The sequence below is a fragment of the Oryctolagus cuniculus genome, chromosome 3 (genome assembly GCF_051225735.1).
Source record: "Oryctolagus cuniculus isolate XC-2025 breed Fujian yellow rabbit chromosome 3, ASM5122573v1, whole genome shotgun sequence".
In the NCBI taxonomy this organism is placed as follows: Eukaryota; Metazoa; Chordata; class Mammalia; order Lagomorpha; family Leporidae; genus Oryctolagus; species Oryctolagus cuniculus.
Window position 1 is genome coordinate 26,970,182 of NC_142869.1, and position 12,090 is coordinate 26,982,271.

Consider the following 12,090-nt stretch of genomic DNA (forward strand, 5'->3'; position numbering starts at 1 on the left):
TCCTTTGTTCCAGCTCAGTATAACTCCAGGCAAGACATAAAACCTTCTGTTGATAGTAATGAACTACAGGGATTGTAGCTCTAAATAACAGTAAGTGCCTTTGATTTGTAAGGTAAGGAATAAAAGCTTAGAGTAACATAATTGAAATGTTTCAATATTTTAACTTAATTTTTCATTGAATTTAGTGGTTAGTCAAATGCATCAAAGACATTGTCCTCTTTGGACGTTTCTAGATGGCTTGTAGTTGTGAAACAAGCAAAATCAAGTCAGCATTTATAATTCACGTTAAGAACAGGCCCCTATTTTCCGAGTGTATACTTGCTGAGTGAGCAAACTTCCTCTGTGCCCTCCCTCTCTAGACTCATTACATACCAGCTTTTAAGAGCCAAAAGGGCCATTGGCGACATCTGTTGCTACTATTTAGGAAGGCAGCAACACCTGGAACCAGAAGACAGTTCATATGGCTGTTTCCCTTTCAGATAGGCAACTGAGAAGAGCTGTTATATAAAGTGTTCATTTATGCAAAGTCATTTCAGTCTTAAGCTGTTTATATACAGAAACATTGCCAACATTATGAATTTAGCTTACTATGTTGTCAACTAAGAAATCAAGCAATGAACATATTTACATGTTCTGAAAGTAAGTAATTTTGATTCAGTTGGCACCTAAATGGAGCCCCTCCACCCCTAAATCTCCTCCTGTGCCCCTGCTTCCACATCAAGATGGAAATAATACATATTGAATGTGCATCTGATTTCTTAGGGCCAGCCTCTTTCATTTAAGAGATGTCCACCCAAGAGACAAGCTGCCTTTTATGACAAACTAAGTGAACTGGTCTTGATGACTGAGGTACTTATTTCACATAAGACTTCAATAATTTGTATTTGGCAGAATCATAGTCTTGGTTTTATTCAAGCCTTATATTAACCAACTGAGTTAATCAGGCATTACATGGCAGTTGCATGAGATAGTCATCCACTGGAAATCATAGTGCATAATTGTGCAATGCTCCAGATGTTAGCCCTATTATGTGTGTCCTATGGGTCAGTTTAATAAAGCACCCAGCATAGCAGATGCCCAAAATAATCATCACTAACAATGAATTATAAGTACCACAGTCACAGAATCATGGGGCTATGATTTCATTTAAAGCCATGTGATGTTTATTTAAAAAAAATAAATATAGAAATTCTCTTGCCACAGGCAAGTTTTAAAACCAAAGCAATTGTTTGAGCTTTTAAAATAGCGATGTTGAAAAAACTGAGAGTCCAGAAACCTTGCCGTGTTTATATTTTCTGCCTGCATAGACCCATTAGTCAGGGTATAGATACACTGGCTATAGGTATACCAAAAGTTATATCTATATTTAGATGGCAACATTCTTAAATGGCATGTAGGAAGCTAAATAAACAGTCTCACTGGTCTTACCTCACTTGTAGTTAAATTTGGCAGGCAAAATTGATTCCTCCCTCACCTCTGCTTTAGGTTTTGTTAGACTCACCTGAGAACCTGAAAACAGAAAATGGCTATAAAGAGCCATGAAACTGAGTAATTAGTATAGAGAAGAGCAAGTGCCTCTGTTATATGGTTGAAAGAGCACTGATCTTTTCTAAAGGCTTGAGTTCAAGTGAACCTTTACTAACTCTGTCATTACTGTACTAATAAGATAACAAACACACACTCTTGTTGCTGAAATAGGCGGCCCATTGTTTTGTAAACAAAGTGACAATAGGTGCTATGGGGACAAGCTGACTTCACAACCCACTTGTTGCTGCTCCCTGTGGTTCTGCCACTTGTTGTGACATCATCTCTGAAATCCTGAAAAATAAATCTCATATCAACACTGTATCCATTGTAGATCCTCTCCAGTAACCAAGGGAGTGCAGAGAAACAAATCATACATCATGGCCTTTTGCTGTGCTGTTTGGAAGAGAGCAGAAAAGGAACATCCAGGCTAATCATTGTAAGCAAGGTCCTTCTTTCCCAGCTCTTTCACAGAAAGACAGCAGAATTTATGCCTGTCTCATAAATGCAGCTCTCATGTTTTGAAAATATTTATTGAGGGTTTTTACATCCCACTTTTTCTTCCAAGAATGCTGAATCGCGATTGTTTTAATGGGACAGTGCAAGCTGACAGCCCACATAGAACTGTGATCAAGGCACTCTTGAAAATATGTTTTATTTCCAAATAGTCAAGAAACTTGTGTTTCTTAAAATATTTCTTTACCATAAAGCTCTCTCCAATTGAATTGGCCTATTCAATACAGTGCATACTTAATAACAACCACTTTCCCTTCGAGAGAGACTACAAGGGAAGTGCCTGTTTATTTAGCCGATCACTTACTTCTTTGTTGCCTGCATAGGGTTCCATTGTACAGGGAAGGCAGAGAAGCTGCACCCCCATCCTGAATGATTTGTGCAGTGCTTTTAAAAACTTAGGGGCCATGGAGGGAATTTCTACTTTGAATTTTTTGCATTATAGCCTGTTACATTATGCCTTAAACTTACATTATTTCCTAAAACTGCAGTGGAAATAAAAGAGGAAACATGTTTCAAGATAAAGTATGAAAAAATACAATTTTTGTCTGATTATACAAGAAATAGATATGGTTGTCTTCTGTTAATAAGTTTCATATAACAGAATGATGACAGCAATTTTGTTCCTAAATTTTCAACAAATAACTTAGAGCAATTAAAAAAGGAAATAAAAAAATGAAGAAAATAACAACATACTTTTTAGAAGATTCAATATTGTTTTTCTGTTTTAGGTAAAAAGTAGCCACTATTGGCAATTGTTTTCTTTACAGGTGACAGGAACAAATTAAAAACAGATTTCTTCAGTTGTAAATTCTGGGATGTCAGGGGCCATTTTATCATCACACTTTCTCACTTTGCTGTATAGTTAAAGCATTATCAGTGCAGAATCAGTATTAAATGCAGCTATATAAGAGATTTTGTAGGAGAAATTGAGTCTAACATTCCAGAAAATATCTTGACCAAGAGTTTAGTATGTTTGCAAGCAATTGCCTGATAAGGTGCTTAGTTTGAATGTTTGGAAACTTCTTTTGAATAAGAAAATTTGTTTACTTAAGTGATGTCTCAATTCCTTTTTTCTCCTTTTTTTCAGTAATTCCCACATTGTTTAATATGTTATTAGTCCCTCCTCTTTATTGGAAAGCATGCGATGAAATAAGTTCATACTGAGGAATTATTGATTTAATGCTTTCACTGCTCAAGAGTATTTACATTTCAATAGAAAAGGGACATAGAAGTGGGTGACAAAGAATGTCTTCATTATGATGGGATTTCACACAGTTGCCCTTTCCTCAGTGGTATAGTTGAGGATAAAAGGGGTTTCCTGGTCCCACTGGGAACCTTTCCTTCCTTGGTCTAGTTTCTACCAGGCCGTTCTGTCTGTTTCTATTATATGTCCCATGAAATGTGACCCAGGTTGCACCCTTGCTTGGTTTCTAAACTGAGTGGGCTGGAGAATTGCAGGTCTCTGCTTTCTGGACTGAGTCTCACGGTGCCAAGGATGCTCATTGGAATTGGCTCAGCTTTTTGGAACCTGGGCCATGTCTGTCTCCTCCTGGACCATTCACTATTTTGTCAGTTCTGCCACTTTTTTTCTAAGGATAAAGTTTCTCTCAGCTCCACGGGTCTCCTCAGTCAGCATCTTTTATTGTAACCAAGCCTGTCTTTTGTTCAGGCAGGATTCAGTTTTGACTTTCTACTTTTGGTTTCTAAAGGAAAAAAAAAATCAGTTATTTTAATTGAAAAAAATAATTACTTACTTTGGAATCAAAGCTAATTGACAACCTGGCGTGCTGTGAGAACAGTTTTCATGAATATTCTACCAGTTGTTTCTTTCTAATGTTTGTTCCATTGATATATCATGGAAGGAAGTGAGGATTAATCTGTTCTGAAGGTAGAAGAGAAGGGAGAAAGTGAAAGAATAGCAGATGTTGCCTAGGGCCTCATCACGGTAGAATTAAGTGGCAACAACTCCAAAGAGCACTCTACCTAAATGTGAAAATGTTCAACACAAGGCTGTTTAGCATTCTCCTGAGGGTGTCCCTGGATGGCAGTAGAGAGAAGAGGCTTGGTGTTTATATCATTAACTGTACTTCGTGGAACTCTTGCAAATATAAGTTCCTGTAAATTCTAAATTGTTGTGACTTTTTTCTGATAAAATGGGGTAAAGCAAAATTGGAAAATACAGGTAATGCTCTGGTTTGTCTTACTTAACAAAGTGGAGTTCAAAATGTACTGAGGAAATAAGTGTCCGCTCATTTATCTCTTAAATTTCTAAATCCCTCTCTCTTCCTCCCTCAGATACATTTAGTTTTTCCACCTCTCCTCCTAGGCTATTTTGGTTCTTGTTCCTTCCATCCCACCTCTTTCCCAAATCAGAGTTCTCCCCACTTTTAAGTCTGTGCTTAGATATCACTGATTTGCTTTGATCAAGTTCCATATCTGCACACTGTATTTCTCATTATGATTTTCCCACTTGAAAAAAATTATGTCATTAATCATAAAGATGACACAGACAGGGAAGAGTTCAGGGGAAAGTATAATCAGCACCAAAGAAAAAATATTATACAATATTTCTTCCTATTGCTGTTAATAAGCTCTCGTTTGTGTATAAAGATTGTAGCTTTCAACAGAGGCTAATATTCATTGCTTATGTATGGCAGGAATTTTCCAAATATTTGAATGTATAATTTCATTGAAAATGCATTATAATCATAGAAGGCAGAAACTATTACTGTCCCCAGTTTATATATGGGAAAACTTAAGCCCAAGTTGTGAAAATAACCTGAATCACAAACTTGTATCAGAACCAGGATCTGAATTTAGGAAATCTGGGTGCAGAAGGTATACTACTTGTTACCTCATCCTTGGGCATCTACTCTAGGCCAGGGATTAGGCTGAACGCTTTTAATTTATCACATCTAAGTCTCACAAACCCTGGGAAGGTGGTATCATGAGGCTCAGAGGGTTTGTTGGGCTTGCCAGTAAGTGAAAGTTCTGGGGAGAAAAACCTTTTATATCCAGGACTGTTTATTAAACCATCATAATAACTAACCTGTTTCCAGATGTCCCCCATGGATGACACATAACTATTAGGAGTCCTATCTAAAACATGGGGCCATCAGAACACATATTTACAAAATTAACATTGAGTCTGTTATTAGCTATTGATTATGGCTTTTCATTTTGTGGGATATTTTACATAGGAGTGGAGTCTAGTTCATTGTAGGGAATTTTCTTGTATAACAAGCTTACAGCTAATGGAGTCAATGCTGAGTATACATAGTGGACAGATAATAGGTATCCTAAATTGAATTTATTAAGAGGTGTAGGAGAGAAATTGTCTGCTTTTAGTAGTTGTAAGAATCAAATAGCATGACCTAGATTTGATCCGGGGTTGCTTTGGAAACAGAGGCATTCGATTTGCTTTTTTGTGGTAATTTCCTTTACTTAGGCTAAATACATTTGAAGCATTCAGTACTGTTAATCTGAAACTCCAGTGACGCTTTAATCATGGAAACAATTATCTGGCCACTGGATGCCACTGTTGCTCAACCAGAAGTCAAAATATGGAAATTCCTGTGGCAATAAAATATTAGACAGTTAAAGAGCATTTTTGCTGTTATTGATTGTGAATTTCTGCTCTCAAACTCATTTTTTTGGATGAATGCAATTCCTCTACATGAGGTGCACTTGCTGAGGGCAGGTGAAATTAAGAAAATATGTAAATAGCTAGCCATGAATTTTTTGGTGTATTTTACTTTCAACTACTCTGCTATAAAAATACTTTTTTTTTTTCTGCTTAGTGTACTGCAGCTGACAGTCTCCATTAGTTATCAGCTAATGTTGCAGAGTAAGACCAAACAAGGTGTCATGGCCTCAAGCTATTAGAAGGGCCTCTTCATCCTAACAAAGACCCTGGGGTGAAACTAGTTTGCATGAACAGTCCCTGGAATATTATTCGGACTCTCTAAGCACTGCATTGCAGATTGAAAGAGTTACACAGTTTCTCCGTTTTTATCAGGCCCCAAAATTTTAAAATAACTATTGTGTACATTTAGAAAGCAACTTAAAAATTGTGTGTGTCTGAAAAGATCAGACAAGGTTTGGAAGTAAAATGCTGAAGTAATAAATAAACATGAGGTCAGTTTAGGCACAACCATAATTGCTTTGTATGACAAGATTTGCATAGCAAACACTTCTGATTAATGTACAGTGAAGGCACAGAGTGGGAACCAACTTCAGTATCGCTGCAGAATCTGTGCCTTCCAATCTTGAAGGTATAGTTTTAACCAACACAGTTAGTCACTGTTTACTGAAAGGCAGATAGAGCCACAGTTCATATTTAAATATTTGAAATAATAATTTTTATCTGGCAAGCTATGTTGATTTTATATATGTGGTTTAAAAACTGAAGTGCCAATTTTACATTAGTAGTTAATTTCCATTCTTCATTTAACCATATTTTGAAAATAAGCAGTTGGAGTTTTATCAGGATGAACCCTTTACAAGTCATATCTTTGAATGCATATTACCTTGGCATACTTGCATAAAAGTTTTTAATTACCTAAAACATCTATATTTTTCTTGTATGTTAAAATACAATGTCTTTATAATCTGTCTTTTTGATTGGCTTTGTAATTAAAACTGCTGTTATTGATATTTGCTGTACTCATATACTGTAGTGAAATGTCATACTTAATATTTTTTAAAAATACTCAGTAATACTTGTTTAGAATACTATTTTTACTTTCTCCAAAATTTATAAATAAAAGATAAAGTAATTTTTTCTTCCAAAAACAGATATTTCATGGGAGAAGTGTGTGAAAGAGTAGAGGGAAGAGGTCATATTACCTCTAGAAATATTTACATTGGGATTTTTTAAATGTCAGTGTCATATTGAACTGGAAAAGACAATAGAATACTAATTATTTCATGTAGTGGAAGAAAATAGTATGAGTTTTTTCTGTTTTATAGCAGATATTCCAGTGAAATTAAATACATGGATATACTTACATATATAAATATGCTATTATCTAACATACATTCATTTCATAGCAAATACATTATATATAACAATAAGGTTATGTTTAAATGTAATCCTGTTAAGACACAATTCAAATTATTTATTGAATTAGTGGTAAATACTATAACTGATTCATGCTCTTTAAATAATACTAAATGAGAATTATGATGTAGAAAACATGACAGCAGTACTCAAAGCAGTGTCTTCAAAAGAAATACACCAGAGAGACAAGAAACATCTACAATTAGCATTATATTTTCTATATAATGTATAACATCTTCTCATTGTGTTAAGGAGTTCCTGAATGGAGTGATAAGTGAATGCAGCAAGACAAGCAGTAATTGCATTTGTCTAAAAGTATTCATTTAACAAAGTCACATTAAGCTGTATGAAGCAGACTTCTACTCTTTCATTCTACCTAATCACCAATAAATTATCACAAAGGTTTTATTTTTTGATTAGACAAAGAACATGTTTCTATCACTGTTTACCCAAAGTGACTACATAGAAAGAATGTGGAGTCAGCATGCATATATTAACTAACATAAATATTAATACCTTATATCATAATAATACCTTTAATATAATTTTCTTGAAAATATACATAAAATCCACAAGTTTGTTAATAGTAATTCTTTATATAAGAAAATATTACAAGAAAATCTATAGGGGAAATTTTTTTATTCCACAATTCACACGGAATAATATCAGTTGTTTTACAAAATGGTTTTATTTTCAAAGCAAGTTAAGCTCATCTTGGAAGACTTAAAAATGATCAATAAGTAATATGGCATTGCATGCTATTAATACAATGACCTAAAATAGTGCATTTGAGAAAGTATTGCTTAAAGTTATTTAAGTAAATGGTCCCAGTTGTGGGTAGATTAAACATTCAAAAAATGTCTCTAATTTTATATGACTTTAGATTTTTTCCTTACTAAAAGTATTCTTGAAAATATAGATGTTCTTAAATGTGAAATATGGGCAGCCTGATCTTTCCCTCTATTAATAAAATTAAATCGGATGGTACTATTTGTAGACAGAGTTGAATAGTACCAGCTGATAACAATATTGATCAGATGCAATTTATTTATAGCTGTCTTTTTGCCACATAATTGCCACATTTCTAAATTGTTTGTTGAATCAGTGACTTAAATGATCAAAGCTGAATGTGACTCAAACTATATTCTTGATTGAATTTCCTAAATCATAATCTAAGATATCAAAAACAAAGACATGCTAGCCAATGTGTGTTTCTCTAGTGTCCTTATGGACTTGCTGGCAAATTAAAAAGAAAAACATGCATTGATTGATACAGATCAGTCTGTCAGTCAATGAATAACCATCCTTCTGGAGAAAATAGGTAAATACAGCGATGTATCCTTTTATTCGTACTTTCTCTCTTATCATGAAACTTGATCAGTTTAGCTTTTACCTTCACCCCACCCCCCTTTTTTTGTTTAATATGACTTTGTGATATCTATAGTTCTGGGAGCTTCTTAAAGAATATAGGAGTACTAAATGTTTTAGGACATGGAATATTCCTTGAGATATATAACCAAGAAATGTGGAAAATTGTGATTCACTTGAAGCCAGATCCAAGAAAAGAATCTGTCAGATGTCTTGGGATTCATGAGTGATTTTCATATGTGAAGAGAGATCTGGTGAGGGTAGGTGCCAAGAGAATTAGAGGACTACAGGAAAGGAAAGGAAACTGGGTTTTAGGGAGAGGTGATTGATCATGCAGGGAGGAAGCAGACTATTAAAATGTTCAAAAAAAAAGTGTTCACCAAATTTAGGATCCTTTCTGAACTCTTAGAACCTTTTTGCTAAAGCTTGAAGATTCATCCATCCCTTTACAAACCTGAGAACAAAATACATGGCTTCTAAATGATTACTTTAGTTGACTATTTGGCAGGCGTTCAAGAAAAATTCTAAGAACTCTTTGTGACCACAGACAGAATAACATCCATTTTGGGGTGTATGGCAAATGTAATTTCAGACTCTTTTGAGAAATCGATGTATTAACCATAACATGATCAAGCTCTTTGCAGAGTTAGGAATACAGAAGGGAGGCAGTGGAACATAAGAGGTTACCTGCAAAGGAAACTAACAGACTTTATCTTGATTCAGCTGTCAAGCCAGGTACAACCATAGCCTCAGTAAGTAACCTTAATAATTAACTTAATTTTAACTATATAGACATGAGAAAAAGAAATATCCTTGTCTTTTTTAGTTTGATTTGGCATCTGCTATAGAAATTTATATACTGTTTGTGCTAGCAAAATACTACAAAAATCTATGTGGGATACAAGAAGTTGCTTTTAGAAAATATATAACATTGGTAAAAAGAGAAGATTGTTACTTGCTAAACCATTCTGTCCACAGGGATGAAATTGTTTTGCAGTTTCAACCACAGATCAAAAATGTCCATAAGAACTTGCACAGACACTGAAGGATGGACACAAAAGCAACACCTTTTTGATTTATCTGTGTTTAGTTACTACTCTTTAGCACTTAAAAAATTAAGACGATAATACACACAGAAAGAAAACAATATTTGGAATATAGGAGTGAAATTCACATTTTGAGGTTTGATGATTGTTTACAGCCCTTGTCTCTACTGTTGAGGAACAGTGTTTTTTTCTTCTTACTATTTGTTGAATTCTTTACTTAGTGTAGGGTCAATCTTATAAGTATAAAGTAAACTGAGAGTAAATTACTGTAAAAATTAAGGGAAGGAATAAGAGAGGAAGGAGGACGAAAGTGGGGGTGTGGGCGGGAGGGAGGGTAGGGGAGGAAATATCACTATGTTCCTAAATCTGTATATATGAAAAACATGAAACTGTTTACCTTAAACAAAAAAAATTAAAAATCCCAAATTTAAAAATATTCTTGGGAAGTTCCTCTGCATATTAAGATTACAAAACATTTCTCTAGTTAATGTGTGTTCACACATTTTAAAAATATTAGAATTTAAAAATTTTAAAATCATTTTTTACCTATTGTAATCTGTTTATTTACATTTTATTTGAAAAGCAGAGAGAAGACAAGGAGAGAGGGAGGCAGGAAGTAAGGGAGAGAAAGAGATCCTCCATCTAGTGTTTTACTCCCCAAATGCTGGCAACAGCTAAGACTTGGCCAGGCCAAATCCGGAAGCTAGGAAATCCACCTTGGTCTCCCACATGGATAACAGGGGTGCAAACACTTGGGCCGTTTTTCACTACCTTCTTTGCTTTAGCAGAAGACTGTATGGGAAGCAGTGGAGCCAGGACTTGAACCAAGGATTCTGATATGTAATACAGAGGTTCCAAGAGGTGACTTGATCCAACAATCCAAACCCTAGTTTCGAATGTTAGAAATTTTTGACTGTATTTATCTATTTATTTGATCTTGAAACATTGAATGTCACCAAAATATCAGAGAATTGCAGAAGTGAGAGGGTTGAAAGCTTGTTTCAAGTTCTAAGCTAAATAATAAGCAAAATTTGTAAGCATTATGTCTCATCTGTTTGATCATCATAATACTGAAACTGATGGGTACTTACCACATTTTCTCCTTGTTTTGAATAATAGAGAAGATAGGAGAGTCTTTCATAGTAGCATAATAGTGAGCTTATCTGGGTATTTTCCCAAGGCAGTGCTGTGGACTGAATGTGAACTCCAAAATTCACATCTAATTCTTGGATGTGAGATTCTTTGGGAGGTAATTAGGTCATAAGGGTGGAGGCCTAATGAACTGGATTAGTGCCCTTAGAAGAACAGACAAGTGCACTCTCTCTCTCTCTCTTTCTCTCTCCCCCTCTCACCCTCACCGTCTCTCTCTTTGTGTCTCTCTGTCATTTGAGGATATTATAACAAGAAGGACTCCATCAGTAAACCAGAAGTCAGCCCCTCACTAGGAACCAAACTTGTTGGCAAATTGATCTTGGATTTTTCTGTCTCCAGACTGTGAAAAATAAATGTTTGCTGTTTAAACCCCAAGTCTGTGGTATTTTTTATAGCGGTGTGACATGACTTAAGACCAGCAGTTTAAGATTTATCTGTGCTTGTGGCCAAGAGGGATAGGATGTGTGTGCGTTAGTGGAGGAAAAGAAGAAATGTAAGAGAGAATTAAATTATGTGGCAATTATGACTTGTATGTAGTAGGTAGGTGGTAAATTGTGCATTTATAAAGTCTTAAATTTGGGATGTAACCATCCCTTTTCAAATGAGGAAAGGGGCACAGGTATATGAAGTGAGTTGCTCATGATCACAAGGTAACTTAGAATTATGGTAAGATGATGATGGACAGGAGATAAAATTAGAATTCTGTATTTATTTTTGAATTTTCTGGAGAAGGTAATTGATTTATGATACAGCTTCATTTTCTTTTCTTACTTGATATTTGTTCCAAATTTATATTAATGGCCCATGGCAGAATATCTTAAGCTCCAAGCACTAATCTGACTTTTAGGGAGGTCTTAGACACAATAAGAAGATTGAAGTGAACTCTGACTTTGGGACAAACTTAGGAATCTAAGTCAACCATGAACTCTGATTTCAATGCGTTCCTTCTCTTCACCAGCGGCATTCTGTCATCATTAGGCCAAGACTGTCCTTCAATTATATTAGTAATGGAAGAAATGAAGTGCTGAAAGAGATGTGGGAAAGCAACACAGAACAAAGATATTTCTGTTTGTGGCAATGGCTTCAATCAAGAGATAAAATGAGAGACTGGGAAGGGGAACTGAACAATATAGGGTATGTCAAGAAATATTCCTCAAGGTGCATGATGACTTACATGATCTCAATCAAGTTGGAGACGTTCTTCCCCCATTTCATACTGTTCTGCTTTCTGGTAACAAAAATGAAAACTGAGCCACCTTGGGAAAAAGGGGGTTATGACCAAATAAGTCACAGAGCATGAATACTCTGAACACACATCTGGGCTTTTTCTCTTTTCAAATGGCAGCTTCATTCATTTTCAGTACAGCTTGGTATATGTCTGGGACTTAGGGCACAGGATAAGCATATCCAGATTCTGACAGG